The sequence below is a fragment of the Sus scrofa genome, chromosome 16 (genome assembly GCF_000003025.6).
Source record: "Sus scrofa isolate TJ Tabasco breed Duroc chromosome 16, Sscrofa11.1, whole genome shotgun sequence".
Taxonomy (NCBI): domain Eukaryota; kingdom Metazoa; phylum Chordata; class Mammalia; order Artiodactyla; family Suidae; genus Sus; species Sus scrofa.
In genome coordinates this window covers 76,308,591-76,325,677 of record NC_010458.4, presented here as the reverse complement: position 1 = coordinate 76,325,677, position 17,087 = coordinate 76,308,591, and positions in this window count along the sequence as shown.

The following is a 17,087-nucleotide window of genomic DNA, read 5'->3' as shown; positions in this document are numbered from 1 at the left end:
GCAAAGGCTTATCTCTGCATGGTGCGATCCGTGGCTGCCAGTGGCCCGTGAGTCTGTTCTGGGCACTGTCTTTGATCCCCGGGAGTCTGTTCTGGGCACTGTCTTTGATCCCCGGGAGTCTGCTCTGGCCACTGTCTTTGGTCCCCGGGAGTCTGCTCTGGCCACTGTCTTTGATCCCCGGGAGTCTGCTCTGGCCACTGTCTTTGCTCCCCGGGAGTCTGCTCTGGCCACTGTCTTTGATCCCCGGGAGTCTGCTCTGGCCACTGTCTTTGCTCCCCGGGAGTCTGCTCTGGCCACTGTCTTTGATCCCCGGGAGTCTGCTCTGGCCACTGTCTTTGATCCCAAGTCCAGGATGAAGACCAGCCCCCACCCAGGCCACACGGTTCAGACGGCAGAGGGAAGCGGGTCAGCAACTGCTGGCAACGACCGCTGCCTCTGACTGTTCTGCCCAGAGCAGGCCCCGGGCCGCCTGCACTCACACCCACCATCCAGAGCAAGGCACTCGGCAAAACCACGGGAACATGAACTGCTCCCCTGCCAGGCTCTCGTGGAAGACAGACAGACAGCAGTGATGGGATCGCCCTGCGTGGACCCGGGAACGGCCTGGCTATCAGAACAGACGCACCATCCATCACACCTGCTCTTAGCAGGCAGAGCGCATGCGTCTACGCTCATGGGGAGCTAGCTCAGGCCCCTTCCCTTAAGGCTGTGGTGGCGCGATGGCCCTTGTGTTAACACCTGCCTGATCCGGACAAGCCATGTCACCTCTGGCTGTTGGACTTCCTGTCGATAAAACAGAACAATTAGGTTTTCAGGTTCCTCAAACATTCCACAATCTGTGCTCTCCAGTTTGCTTATTATTAAACTAATTATTGGCCGGAAGTCTTGAATCAACCCTGAGCACAGGCTCTCCCCTCGTGGAATCCGGCCAGAGGGAGAGGAGGTCCCTCTCTGCGCGAGAAGCAGATAAAGAGGGCTTGGGGGGTTTTAGGGGTGGTGCCTGCCGAAATCCTTACCCCCACGCTCACTCACCCCCACGCTCACTCACTCCCAGGCTCCAGAGGTGGACAGAGCAGACCATACCTGTAATTCTCCAAGAGGCCAGGTGGGTTGAGTCCACACTGGGGTGTTCAGAGCTACCTGCCCACCTGGCAAAGGAAGAAACTGAAGGCAGTGCCAAGGCTTCTTCTGCCCAAATCTACAGCAGAGCTCTCCCCAGGCCCACCCGTCTGCCGGCCTGGCCCTGAAAGTGGCCTGGCTGCCACCCGGGCTTTAGGGCCTGAGCAGAACTGCCCGAAATCCAGCTGGGAGCCACAGTGCCTGAAATTTCCTCGTCTGCCCTTGGTTTGATGGCTGGTCCCTGCAATGGGTTTACAAATCATGAGAGCTGGGGAGTTCCCATTGTGGCTCAGTGTGTTAAGAACCTGACTAGTATCCATGACCATGCGGGTTCGATCCCTGGCCTTGCTCAGTGGGTTAAGGAACTAGCGTTGCCATGAGCTGTGGTGTAGGTCACAGACGAGGCTCAGATCTGGTTGCTGTGGCTGTGGTGTTGGCTGCAGATGCAGCTCCAATGCTACCCCTAGTCTGGGAACTTCCATATGCCAGAGACACAGTCCTGTAAAGACAAAAAAAAAAAAAAAAAATCCGCGAGAGTTTGAGTCTGAGGTCCAGACAGAGACGCAGCGCCCTGTGTCGGGTGTGGCTGAGAGGTGGCGAGCCCGAGGGTGGAGCGTGACAGGCAAGGGAGCACCTCTGTTGCTTGTCTTGCACGTGGCCGTCGCCGTCTTCTCAGGGGCCGAGGAAGGAACAGCAGCTTCCCCAGGACACCAGGCTCCCGCCATGGAGATGAACGAGCAGACCACCTGCTCCAGATCGCTTCACGGCCTGACTCTGCCCCCGGCGTGCCTCTTGCTCCCTTGTCACCTTCAAGCGGCAAACCATGCCTTCCCACGGGGGAGGGAAGGTCACAGAGCTGACCACCCCAGGGGATGCCTCTGGCACGGGCAGACGGGGTCCTCTAGGTCTGTCTTCTGCAGCCGGGAGCACCCAAATGTCCCCTCATGACACTTGGATCAGTGCCCGAGGGGAAATGGGCCAAATTTGTGCAGCTTTAACCCTCTCCCCTCATGTCCGAGGGGGCACCGTGGTGGTGGGATGTGCCGAACTCTGTCACACTCCTGTACCTGCAAAGTGACCCGCAGCCCCTCCTGCTCCAGCGCCCGGCCTACTGTGAACGGAATCCTGTCACCCCCACCACACTCGCATGCTGACCCATATGGGACCGTGCGTGGGACCGTGCGTGGCCCCAGTGGGACCGTACATGGACACGGCGCCCCTGAGGGGGTGATCAAGGTAGGTGACGTCACAGGAGGGCGGGGCCTTAAGCCCAGAGGACAGGTGTCCTCGTGGGAAAAGAGGCACCAGAAATCTATTCTCTCTCTGTCGTTCACTCGTGCACGTGCACACACACACACACACACACACACTCACTCATTGTGTGTGCTGGGGTCGGGAGAGGGGAGAACACTATAATTTGCATTATATTTGCAAAAAGTCACCAGGTTAATTTTGACTCTCTTCCCCTCAACTCAAAAACAGATACAAAGTAATTTCCTTATTTTTTCCACTTTTGTTTTTATTTTTAGTTATTGATTTTTGCTTTTTGGGGCCGCACCCGTGGCATATGGAGGTTCCCGGGCTAGGGGCCAAATCGGAGCTGTAGCTGCCGGCCTACACCACAGCCTCAGCAACTCGGGATCCGAGCCACGTCTGCGACCTACACCACAGCTCACGGCAACGCCAGATCCTTAACCCACGGAGCGAGGCCAGGGAGCAAACCCAAAACCTCATGGATGACAGTTGGGTTTATTAACTGCTGAGCCACGAAAGGAACGCCTCCACTTTTGCTTTTAAAGTGAGGGCTGTGGATTCACCTACGCCTCAAATAAAACTCTGGTTAAATTGAAGTGAAGAGAGATGGCAGGAAGGAACAAAAGAGAAACTGCGGTATCTTTAGTGATTCATGGTCTGGGCATTAAGGCTCTGGGGACCACAGTTCATTGCTGGGAGTTTCCTCAGGACAGAACAGCTTGGATGGACAATTCAAAAGCAAACGCACAGCTGTTTTGTTGTTATCTTAACTGAGAGTGCGTGTGACAAGTGGCCTTCTCTTCAATTCTGAGAGACACCAAACCACCGTAAATAAACTGGAAAATCGCCTCGTGCCTTTCCTGCTCTGCCCTCCCTCCACAGCGGGAGCTCCAAGCATGGCAGTCACTCCATTTCACACCAAAGCCCCCTCTTCTGTTCGAATGTGGGGACAACGGGTTCTGAGTTTTCGGGTAAGTTCCGAACTCAGACGCTGTTTAATTGTCAGCCTTTCCTCTAAGCTCATGGCTCTCCCAGCTCAGGAAGAATTCCTTTTTTTTTTTAGAAAGACCATGGGGTTGAGATGCAGATGCGGGGACAAGGGCGCCAAGGCTGAGGGTGGAAAAGTCAGCCCTCGTGTTTGCTGGGTCTCAGGGCTGGAGGCTTGTGTGTGCAGGTGCCACTGGAGGGGCCACAGGAGACGCCTTTGTAGAGATTTTGACAAAGCCCAGGACCTGGACGAGACGGGTCCAAACTTCCCCTTCCCTTTTCCTGGGCTGTTTCCATTCATCCCAGAGCTGCGTTTAGACCTCAAGGGCAAACCTACCACCGAGTAGGTTTCTTTGCTTCTCAAAGATGCCAAATCATTTCTAGGGCAGGACCTCTTCGTTTTCATGACTTGTTTTATGATTTGTCTGAAATTGTTCACCTGGAGCACCTCCACAAAGTTACGAAACAATCTTCACGTTGCCTCTTGGATGGGGATTAATAAAATTTGTGGTCAAGTTGATTGGCTTTGGCAGCTTCATGTTGGGGCTTTTCTCTTCCCTGGAAGGACTTGAGGCCAGAAGGAAAAAGGCCGGGGTTTCCAGAGAACCAAACCCTTGGCGTGGGAGGCGAGGATGAGGGCAGGACCTCAAGGGCAAAGAGCAGAGGAAAGCAATCCCTCGACCGGTCCTCGAGGGAGAAGTTTCCTGGGATGCGGCACTGCAAGAGGATGTAATTAGCCACCAGGGGATGCCAGCGAAGCTCAGGCTACGTGTTCGTATTCTTCTCCCAGACCTCCCACGGCATCGGCCCCAGGGGCGGGCTGACCTCCCCACGTCTGGGGAAGCCTCCATCCATGTGTTTCCTCTCAGAATTACTCATCCAGGATGACTCAGCTTTCACACGGCAAGGGGCTCCCTTACAGCCCGGACGGCCCACGTATCACCCTGGTCTTTCTTTTTTTTGTAATGGAGTCTGATTGATTTATCTTCAAGTGTCTGAGAAATCCCTTGCCGATGGAACCACAACTTCCCTACAGCCCGCGTGGGGGCTCTTCAGACCAGATGCTAGTAGGGGGCCCGCCAGGTACCCTGCTCTTAGAAGCAGCGCCTTCCGTCTCGATCAACGTATTCGGTCCTCCAGACAGACTGGGGAGTTCATTTCGAGGAACGCTAGCTGTTCTGCAGAACTGGAACCGAAGTTGACATGCCAGAGCAACGGGATGAATCCATGGACCACAGCATCCCCTGGGACTCTAGCGACTCTGAGTGTCTTTGCGGTGAAAGGAAGGGCGGATCTGTTCGGACACCCGCCCACAGCATTTGCATAAAAAGAGGGGCCAGGAGTTCCCATGGTGGTGCGGTAGGTTAAGAATCTACCTGTCCCGTGCAGTGGGTTAAAGGATCCAGCCTTGCCACAGCTGCGGCGTAGGGCGAAGATGCAGCTCAGATTCAATCCCTGGCCCAGGAATGTCCATAGGCTGCAGGTGCAGCCATTAAAAAGAAAAAATCAAATAAATAAAGCACCATATATGTCAGTATGTCCACATAGTACTAGTAGCCAGTTGCCTGCCCCCCAACTCACCAAATGATGGACTGTAGGTCACGCCGATTGTAAGGGCTTGTTGAGGTAACGTGATAAGAACGGCACTTGAGGAATTCCCGCTGCAGTGCAGCATATGGCAGGATCCTGGGTTGCCGCTGTGGTGTCGGTCGCAGCTGCGGCTCGGATTCAAGCCCTGCCCCAGGAAACCTCCATAGGCCACAGGTGCAGCCATAAGATTTAGAGAAACAAAAAAACAAACACACCAAAAAGGAAGCCGTCATAGCAGCAGAGACCTGCTAATAAAGAGAATGCGATTTACACTGAGGAAAGATGTTGGCAGGAAGGCAGGCGAGTTGAGGGCCCCCCCTCCTGCCCCGTTTGCTGCTTCATTGGTCTGGGACCCCCAGGTGGGGATGGATCTGGAGCTCACGAGGGTAACGCTCGCCAGGGCTTGTGCTTGGACCCGGGAGAGCTGGGCCAGGCCCACCCCGCCTCTGTGCCCTGCCTCACGGGACATATCTGTCCCCAGAGCCTCTGGTTCAGCTGAGCCGTGTACACCAACCTCCCACCCATAAACACTCCAGACATATTTACATATTTTTTGGCTGAAATATTTGATGACCCAAAGCTTTGAACTTTACATACAACTCCCACTGTCTTGCTTACACATGGCTCATCCACGCACTATGCCTTCTTCCGTTTTTGTTTTTTAAAAATTGACATAATTTATATCCGATAAAATATACTCCTTTAAAGCATCCAGTTCAGTGGGTTTCAGTATCTTCCCAAAGCTATGCAACCACCACTGCTGTCTAATTCCAGAATATTTTTACACCCCCCCCCCAAAATAAAGAAACTCCATATCCTGTTCCCAGTCAGGTCCTCAGCCCCGGGAGCCACCGATTTACCCTCTGGCTTTGTGACTTTGACTCTGTTTCACGTAAAAGGAATCCTACAACCTGTGTCCTTGGCTCACATGCCTGCTTCACGCCTTTTTGGGGCAGTTAATAGAAACGCCACCTGTTGTTTATCCATTCATCAGGTGATGGAGAGTTGGGTTGTTTCCCTTTTTTGTTATTATAAACGCTGCTACTTTGAACAGATTGTGCACAGGTCTTTGTGTGGACGTTATGTTCATTTCTCTTGGGTTTATAGCTAGAAGTAGGAAATCTGGGTCTTATGGTAACCCCATGTCTAACATTTCGAGGAAACTGCCCAACTGTTTCCCAAGGAATTGCATCATTCTGCAAGCCCATCAGCAATTCTATTTTCTCCGTATGCTCACCAGCACTTACCACTGTCTAACTTTTTGATCTTAGTCATACTAATGGACGTGCAGTGGTATCTCATTGTGGTTTTGATTTGCATTTTCTGACGAACGATGATATTAAGCATCTTTAAATATGCCAGTGGAATATGTGTATATTTTATTTGGATAAATGCATACAAATCCTTTGCCCATTGGGCTGCTGGTCTTTTTATTGTTGAGTTATAAGAGTTCTTTATATATTGTGGATACAAGTGTGTTATCAAGTTCATAATTGACAAGTACTTTCCAGTCTGTGGACTGTCTTTTCACTTTCTTGATAGTGTCAATGGGAGGACAAAAGTTAATTTTGATAAAATCCAAATTACCTTTTTTTAAAAATTTTGTGTGTGTTCAGTGTCATAGCTAAGAAATGAATGCCTAATCAAAAGTCATGAAAACTTAGGTTCATATTTTCTTCCCAAAGTTTAATTTTCTTTTGCTTCTGATGACTCTGGCGATGATCTAGATACTCTTTGGGGTGGGGGGGGGAAAGTATTACAGAAAAAGTGAGTCTGTTTCATTATTTTCTACATAATCCCAAGAATTAAATGCCCAACTTGATGGAGACCAGGACTTAAGGCAAAATGGAAATGGCTCCTTGTGTATTGTAGGGAGAATCCTGACTCTTCTTCCAGTGCCTCTTCTTTGCAAGCACCTGCTTTCCCAGGGTTTGCTGTTGCGTGTGTCTGAGTCGAGCATGGCCATGGTCAAGGACAATGGAGCCTGTCCATGACACTGGTCTCCTTCCAATCATTCTTCTGCACTTGGCCTTCCTCCTTCTCCCCTATTCCAGCAGCACCACCTCTTCCTGCGTCCACTGTGACATGACCCTGAGGTCTTCGGTACAAGACGGCAACTCTACCCCGACCCCAGCCCTTCAGGGCTCACAACTGTGCCTACATAGTCAGGAAATTAAGTCCTTGTCCAGTGCGAGGTGTGCTGTCACATGCAGCGTGAACTTCAGGGTCAAAGCACATGGAAGACAGTCCATGTTAAACTCTGAATTTGAAACCTCCCAACGGGACGAATCTTTTTGGAGTCTTTCTTAAACCATCCCACATCCACACCTGAGCCCCTCAAGGCCCTCCCTTCCCAGTACAAACTGCGGCACAAGAGGCCTCCCAGTGTGGGGCCAGTCTTCCCTGCAAAGAGTAAGCATTTTCTAGCCGCCTCATCATGAGTCAAATGCCCTAGGCTCTCCATATGGAACTGACTGTGCTTCCCTTTCTCCCAGACACAGAACCCAGTTCAGTTCCACCGAGCGAGCACCCCCCAGCCCTCCCCCTTCTCCACCTCTAATCCTTTGAGGTCTTCGGTACAAGACTGCAACTCTACCCCCTCTCCAGCCCTTCAGGGCTCACAACTGTGCCTACAGAGTCAGGAAATTAAGAAAAAATCAAATAAAAAGCCATTCAACCCACACATCCGGCCCTGGAAAACCCCAAGCATTGTTCTGTCCTAGGCAACATCCTTAAAGCCTCGCATGGTCGCAGCTTAGATCCCATCTGCCCCTGGAGGCTGGTGTTTCTCATTAATACACAGTGACTCCTGGAGTGTGTTTGGTTTGGTTTTCCGTGGCCAAGCTGGGGGAACTGACAGTGAAAGCCAAATCCTGGCATTAATCACACTTTACATTTCACCCATCCACCCTCGCCATCCCTTTTACCAACTGGTTTGTGAAGGGAAAGAGAAGATACTAGTTTTGCTTTGTGTTTTTGATAAATTTTGTTGGCATAGAGTTGACTTAGAAAGTTGTGTTAGTTTCAGGTGTACAGCAAGGTAAATCAGATATAGATATGCATACAGATGTATATTTCCATTCCTTTTCAGACTCTCTTCCCACGTAGGGTATTACACAGTATTGAGGTGATAGACATGGATATAAGTGTATATTTCCATTCCTTTTCAGACTCTCTTCCCACGTAGGGTATTATACAGTATTGAGGCGACTACTCCGTGCTCTGCAGTAGGTCATTTTTACCAACATCTATTTTACGTATAATACTGTGTACATGTCAATTCCAATATCCTATTTTATCCCACCTGCTCCACATTTCCCCTTTGGTGACCATTCATTAGGTCTCAAAATCTTTGAATCTGTTTCTGTTTCGTTAAGCTCCTTCGTATTAGTCTTGTTAGATCCACATATTAGTGATCTCGCTTGATATTTGTCTTTGACTTACTTCACTCGTTATGATAATGTCTAGGTCCATCCATGTTGCTGCTTGGATTCTTTTTTAGGGCTAATAGGCCATTGTATGTATACACCACATCTTTATCTGCCCCTCTCGCGATGGACATGTAGGTCGCTTCCATGTCTCGGCTGTTGTGAAAAGGGCTGCTATGAACATTGACTCCGTATCAAACAAACAAACAACCCAATCCAAAAAATGGGCAGAAGATCTGAGTAAATATTTCTCCAAAGAAGACAGACAGGTGGCCAAAAAGCCCATGTAAAGATGCTCAACCTCACTCATGATTAGAGAAATGCACCTCAAAACTGCAGTGAGGTACCACCTTTCACCAGTCGGAATGGCCGTCCTCAGAAAGTCTACAAACATCAAATGCTGGAGAGGGAGGAAAGGGAACCCTCCTGCACTGATGGTGGGAATGGAAGCTGATGCGACCACTGCGGAGAACAGTATGGAAGTTCCTTAAAAAACTAAATGTAGGGGAGTTCCTGTTGTGGCGCAGTGGTTAACGAATCCAACTAGGAACCAGGAGGTTGTGGGTTCGATCCCTGGCCTTGCTCAGTGGGTTAACGATCTGGCGTTGCTGTGAGCTGTGGTGTAGGTTGCAGACGCGGCTCGGATCCCGTGTTGCTGTGGCTCTGGCATAGGCCAGTGGCTACAGCTCCGATTTGACCCCTAGCCTGGGAACCTCCATATGCTGCGGGAGCGGCCCAAAGAAATAGCAAAAAGGCAAAAAAATAAAAATAAAAATAAAAATAAACTAAATGTAGAACTAACATGGTTTTAAACACACACACAGGGCACAGCGGTTGCAATAACTCAAATGTATTCAGCCAGCAGATGGGAAGGTTTCATCAAAATGCGTGTTAACTTGTAACCACTGCGTATTTCAAAGAGTTTATCTAACGCCAAAAAAGTAGACGTCCTTTAACTTATGCTCTTCCTTCCATCCACCGTTCTCGCTCCACCCCAGCGCTTCCTCCTGACCAACACCCTCGGGCCGGCTGTGCTCAACAGACCGAACACAAACAGGCAGCCACGTCCCGGTCGCTGGTGTATCCACGGTCTCCACACGCGGACCAACTGTGATGGAAATCCGTCGGATGATCTGAAGGTAGGATGCGCCAGATAGGCTTTGTAAAGCACGGACGGTAACCACGAGGTCCACACAGGAAAGGCAAAAGTCTAAACTATCTGAAGAAACATTGCTTCGGCCTCTTTGGGAAATAAAGAATGAACAGAACTTGTCGTACAGATACTCTTCTCTGGGTTGGATGCGAGTCTTTATCTGGATTTGATGTTTAAGGCACAAAACGGTCAGGACCATCACATCGCTAACCATGTGTGTTACTAACGGACCCCGGCGAGCCAGGCAGAATGCTACGTGTTGATAAACAGGACCCCACATGTTGTAAGACAGCAGGAGGGTCTTCGGTGATAACGCAGTAAAAGGGAATTACATTTGAGGAGTGGACCTGAGGTCACGTGAGTGACGAGGGAAAGACGGAGAGCATCGCGGGCAGGTCCACCCGCCAGGCTCTGCAGCTGGCTCTGCACCTCCAGACTCGGTGGCCGGTCACAGCTGGTGTGACTCTCTGGTGAAGACCCCACCCGGAACAAAACACAGCAAAAGGGACCTAAGCTGGTGCGGGCCCAGGACTGAATAAAGGCAGCTGGGATGTGTCTCCAAGCCAGATCTTAAAGGTGAACAAGCCAAGATACACACACACACAATTTGTATTTTAAAAAGTAAAGTGTGGGTGTGTATTGTGTGTGTGCAAAGGTGGTATGAATATGTGCACCTCTGTGGGTGTGTTCAGCGATTTGCTTGCCTGTGTGCGTGTGTGCGTGTGTGTGTTGCAGGTGGTGCATATAAAAGCATAATAAAGGGACTGAGGGAGCCTAACCAGTCTGAATTTAGCAAAATAGCACAGTCTAAGTTCCTCTTTCTTCGTGAGTGCTCAGTGTGCTTCACCGTCTCTGGAGAGATGGGGTAGGCTGAGCATCCCAGAGCTGCAAGTATCATCCGCTAAAAAGCCAAAGAGACTCTGCAGGTGTGAGGGAGGATCTGGAGACGGGAGGTTCTCCTGGATGGTCTTCAGGGATGCCATCGCCAGGGTTCCACTAGGAGGGAGACTGGACCACAGAAGAAGGCAGCGGTGAAGGCAGAATGCAGTGATTTGAAAAGGCTGGACTTGCAAACTCCAGGGATGCCGCCACAAGCCAAGGAATGCCCACAGCCACCAGAAGCTGGAGAAGATAAGGGATGGACTTTCCTCCGGAGCCTCCAGAGCGGGCACAGCCGCGCCAACACCTTCAGTTCCTCCCCACGATGCCAAGTTCAGATGTCTGGTCTCCAGTCGACAAGACGTTGGCCAGAAGAAATTAAAACGTGAACATTATAATCATTAAAAAACAAAGTGGCATACACGATGTCCTGAAGCATCACAAAGTATGAGTCTAAAGCTTTTCATATTTAGTCTAAAGATGCCTCTGAATCCCTTTTTCTGCATTGGTAGCTCTCCCAGCAGAAATGACCAGGTGAAGCGAGGAACCCCTTGACCCTTCAAATGCATTCCTTTGTGTTGGACACTAACCTGACCTTGATTCTATTCCAGGAGCTGCATGGATAGGGGTCAACAGAACAGTTAAACTTACTTCCATTCTGGTAGGGGGACAGATTGTACATTGCAAATTATAAATACACCCTGGCATGAACTGAATCATGTTCTCTCAAATTCATAAGTCACCATGGCTATACAGAGAGAGGGTGTGGAGGAAAATGTGCCCTCCTCCACTGCTGGTGGGAATGTAAGTTGGTACAACCACTAAGGAAAACAGTACGGAGGTTCCTCAGGAAACTAAATATAGAACCACCATATGCCCCCAAAATCCCACTGCTGGGCATATATCCAGATAAAACACTCACTGAAAATTATACGTGCACCCCTATGTTCACTGCAGCACCATTCACAATAGCCAAGACATGGAAACAACCTAAATGTCCATCTACAGATGAAGGGATTAAGAAGATGTGGTACATATACACAGTGGAATACTACTCAGCCATAAAAAAGAGCAAAACAATGCCATTTATAGCAACATGGATAGAACTAGAGATTCTCACATTAAGTGAAGTCAGCCAGAAAGAAAAAGACGAGTACCATATGATATCACTTATTTGTGGAATCTGAAAGATGGAACCGATGTCCTGTCTAACATCAACAACAAAATCAACAGTGGCCTTTTGAATTTACAGGTAAGTACCGAGTGAGTGAATACAGCCCTGTGTCAGAGAAGCACACATTTGTCTTCAAGGTAGGGTTGTTCTGCTTGGCTTTGTTTTTCTACTGATGCCCATGATTAGATTCCCAGATCTTATAAACTTCCTGGGGACTAAGGAGAGCACACACCTGGGGACTGGGGAGAGATCACAGCTGGAGAGGAGAGTGCACACCTGGAGAGGAGAGTGTGCACCTGGGGACTGGGAAGAGTGGGCACCTGGAGAGGACTTGGGGGCTCTGAGCCCCTTCCCCACACCCTGCCCTGTGCACCTCTTCCGTGGTTCTGGCTCTTCCTGAGTTGCCTCCGGCTATGGTAACATGGCAGTCTGGTAAGTCTCTGAGTTCTCTGAGTTCTGTGAGCAGCTCTAGCAAATAAGTTGAACCCGGGGAAGAGGTCATTGGAACTTCCAATCTATAGCCATTGATCAGAATCACAGCTGGCAGCCAGGACTTGTGATTCACATTTAAGTGTGGAGGGAGGCAGTCTTGAAAGACAGATCCCTTCACCTGTGGGATCTGACACTGTCTCTAGGTACGTAGTTCAGAATTGGGTTGAATTGCACGGCACCCAGCTGGTGTCAGAGAATTGCTTAGACCTGGTGGGAAAATCCCACACAGCAGAATTGGGAGCAGAATAATACACTCAACAGAATCTCAACAATGTTGTATTAGGTGACTGTTGTGGCCTAAATGTTGAACATGCAGCTTTTGCTAAAGGTTTACCCCCTTCCCTTAAAATCATGAGCGTTCTCATGATATCTTAGGAGCTACTCCTATGAAAGGATGCTTGTTACACAGGATGCCTCAGTGGCCAGGCCAGCTGTCAGGGCAACACCAACATGGCGGCTTCTAACCACACGAATCCACAGTCCAGCAGTGGAGAAAAAGAACTAGAGACAGACCACATGCTGAGAGTGAGGGACAAAACACCGTGATGTCCTCTGACCACAGAGAATCCAATCCTTGCTTTATGTGGGTCGGTCTCAGCAGAATGGCAAATCATCAAACCACAAAGAAAGAAACTCAAACAAGAAGGAAAGAGGAGACAAGAACCACAAACCCAACCAGAAACCAAGTATTATTACCAAAATGGCAATAAGTACATACCTATCAATAAACACTTTAAATGTCAATGGGCTAAATGTTATAATCAAAGACATAAGGTGGCTAATTAAATTTTTAAAAAAACTAAGAACCATCTATGCGCTGCCTACGAAAAACTCACGTCAGAGGTAAAGACACACATAGACTGAAACTGAGGGAAGAGAAAAAGATATTCCATCTAAGTGAAAGCCATACTCATGTCAGACAAAGCAGACCTTGAACTAAGTCTACCACCAAGGACCAAGAAGGGCTTTGCGTAATGGTGAAGGGGTAACTACGAGAAGAGGACACACGTTCATTACATGACATCACCCAACACGGGGATACCTGAGCGGATAAAGGAAATACCAGAGTCCCGGTCGTGGCTCAGCAGTTGATGAATCTGACGAGCATCCACGAGGACACAGGCTCGATCCCTGGCCTCCCTCAGTGGATTAAAGATCCGACGTTGCCATGAGCTGTGGTGTCACAGCTGAGGCTCAGATCCTGTGCTGCTGTGGCTGAGGTGTAGGCCACAGCTCCAACCTGACCCCTAGCCTGGGAATTTCCATATGCCATGGGTGTGACACTAAAAAGCAAAAGCCAAAAAAAAAAAAAATGGAAATACCAATAGGCACAAGGGAAAAGTGTGTGGTTTTTTTGTTCGTTTGTTTGTTTGTTTTTTCCTTTTTTTCTTTTTAGCACTGCACCCTCAGCATATGCAGGTTCCCAGGCTAGGGGTTGAATTAGAGCCGTGGCTGCCGGCCTGCACCACAGCCACAACAATGCAGGATCTGAGCCACATCTGTGACCTATGCCACAGCTCACAGCAACACCAGATCCTTAACCCACTGGGCGGGCCAGGGATCAAACCCACAACCTCATGGATGCTAGTCAGGCTCTTTACCACTAAGCCACAATAGGCACCCAAGGGAGAAGTTGTTAACAACACGGTAACAGTGGGGACTTACCGCCCACTTACATCAAGGGACAGGTTACTCCTCTAAGGGACAGACCCTTAACGCTTCTCAGACGAGGCCCACGAGGATAAGAACTGTCCATCCGGGTCGATGCTACCATCTCGTGCCTGACACAGAGTTGGCCCAGAGGGGCCCTGGACAGGTGCTTGTGGATGAATGCTGTGGAAAGTGGGCCACCTCTTATCCAAGGAAGGCAGTTTGGGAAATTCTGGTTAAAGAGCTTCCATTTGCAGACTGCGCATAGTGCGGCTGTGAGGAGGAAGCCGCACGGGACCACGAGCCGACCCTCCGTTACATCCTAGATCTGCTGTGTGCCAGCTTTGTGGCACTTTCATCTTTCTGTGCCTGGGTTGCTTTTCTTTCTTTTTTTTTTTTCTTTTTAGGGCCGCATCCGCAGCATATGAAGATTCCTAGTCTAGGGGTCAAATGGGAGCTACAGTTGCTGGCCTACACCACAGCCACAGCAACGCGGGATCCAAGCCTCATCTGTGACCTACACCACTGCTCACGGCAACGCCGGATCCTTAAGCCACTGATTGAGGCCAGGGATCGAACTGAGAGAGGCCAGCATCTTCATGAACACTAGTCGGATTTGTTTTCACTGCGCCACAGTGGGAACTCCCTCTGTGCCTCGGTTTTTCTGGGTATCAGACAGGACCCACCCAGGACCCTGGAAGCCTTGTGGGTGGTTTAAAGACCAAGGGGACTTTGTGATGCAAGGACTCGGTTCATCAGACTGAGAAGCCAGCTCACCAGGGTGATCAGGCAACTCCAAGATCATCGGTATAGTAGGCTGTGCCCCCCAGAGGTCTCAGGGGTGAAAGGAGGCAAGGCCAAGGCCAGGGCCTTCAGCCCAATTTGAGGACAGGCTGGGACAAGCCGCCATGGGAACGCGACATTTTGTCAGTTGCTATTTTGACATGAAGCTTCCTCACTGGCTGCATCTAAACTTGGGTTTGAACCCTGTCGGTCTATCAAATGCTGAGACAATGAGTTTCTATGGACAGCCAGTGGTTTGGCTATTAGGGAAATATAGTCATGGGCTCTTTAGACATGTTGGCCCTGGTTTCTTTCCATTTACTCAGGAAACTCTCATCTGTTGGATTCTGAGGGTATTGAGACCGCTGCATGGAGCCAGGGCCAGGGTCCGCTTGCTCTCCACGGGCACAGCAATGGTCCTCTTTGACAAACACAATAAAATCCCAGGAACTGACGGTGGATTCTGGAGAGTTGTTGGTTAGCTGGTCATGGATGCACCGGGAGGTCCCTCACAGTCCATTAAAAGCCACGCCTCAGAATCAAGAGTAGAGAGAAGCAACGTTTCATGATTCCGAATCACTCGGCCGTGCATTTGCCGTTGCTGGCACCTACAGATTTCAACACACGTAGAGAATGATTTTATCCACACTGGCTCTCAGAGAAACCAGGGGGCATAGGAAGGATAGCATGCCTCTCCCTCTTCTGCGGATAAGATGCAGCCCCGGGAGTGAAGTGGCCTGTCCCGGGGACTGACTGGTCAAGGGCAGGAAGATGCGTTTGGCCCCCTGACTCCAATCCAGGCTCGTTTGAGGGCTGCCTGCTCGGGGCCTTTTACCGAAAGATGCCGGAGCTGAACGCAACACCAGCTTCAATAAGCATTGAACTCGATGTCTCCTCCTTTCGGGTTCTCTCTCGCAGACACAGACACACAGACACGTGCACACAAACAACAACAACAGCTGCTATAAACATAAAATAAGGTCTTCTTGGAGTTCCTGTCCTGGCGAAGTGGAAACGAATCTGACAGGCATCCACGAGGACGCAGGTTCGATCCCTGGCCTCGCTCAGTGGGTTAAGGATCCGGTGTTGCCATGAGCTGTGGTGTAGGTTGCAGACAAGGCTCAGATCCTGCATTGCTGTGGCTGTGGTGTAGGCCAGCGGCTACAGCTCTGATTCGACCCCTAGGCTGGGAACCTCCTTATGCCATGGGTATGGCCCTAAAATGCCAAAAAAAAAAAAAAAAAAAAAAAAAAAAAAAACAACCCAAACAGAAAACGAAGTCTTTTTTTTTTCTCTTTTTTCAGTCTTTTTGCCTTTTCTAGGGCCACTCCCTCAGCATATGGAGTTTCCCACTGATCGAGGCCAGGGATCGAACCTGCAACCTCACGGTTCCAAGTCGGATTCATTAACCACTGAGCCACGATGGGAACTCCAAAATAAAGTCTTCTTTTTTTTTTTCATTTTTTTTATTACTCAAATGAATTTATCACATCTGTAGCAAAGTCTTCTTAAAAAAGAATTTCTACCACTATTTATAATAGCCAAGACATGGAAGCAATCTAAATGTCCATCAACAGAAAGTTGGATAAATAAGATGTGACATATATGAAAATATATAACATATATAATTACATATATATTCTATATATAAAGGAATATTACTCAGCCATACAAAAGAATGAAATAATGCCACTTAGAGCAAAATGTTTGCACCTAGAGGGAGTTCCCATTGTGGCAAAATGTAAACGAATCCAACTAGGAACCATGAGGTTTCGGTTCGATCCCTGGCCCTGCTTAGTGGGTTAAGGATCCAGTGTTGCTGTGAGCTGTGATATAGGTTGCAGACACGGCTCGGATCTGGCATTGCTGTGGCTGTGGTGTAGGCCAGTAGCTACAACTCTGATTAGACCCCTAGCCTGGGAACCTCCGCATGCCATGGGTGCGGCCCTAAAAGGACAAAAGACCAAAAAAAAAAAAAAAGTTTGGACCTAGACGTTATCGTACGAAGTGAAGTAAATCAGCCAGAGAAAGGCAAACATCATATGATTTCACTTCTATGTGCAATCTAAAAATAATGGTGCAAACAGCTTATTTACAAAACAGAAACGGACTCACAGGGGAGGGATGGGGTGTTAGGACTGGCACTGCACACCGCTGTATATGGAAGAGATAGGGGTCAAGGGGACCTGCCGTGGAGCACGGGAATTCCACTCCAAGGTCCGTGATGACCTGTATGGGATGGACGTGCGTGTGTGGATAACTGAGTCACGCTGATGTACAGCAGAAATTAACACAACATGGCAACTCAGCAGTTCTGCAATACGATTAAGAAAAATTGCTACCCAAGCATCTTAATTGTGTTACTGAGATGTGAATGTGATAAAGTATGGATGCAGAATCCACAGTTCAGGCAACAGAAAAACGAGAGCTGGGGTCTTCTTTCCTTGCAGACATGTTCATCGGTTCTCAGTAGGAAAAGGACTCCTTGGAGAACCTTCGATGCGAAATTCCCATTTGTTTGGAGCGGTGCTGAGCCATCATTCACAGCTGCCTTCCCCCTGGGACGCCCTCTTTCCAG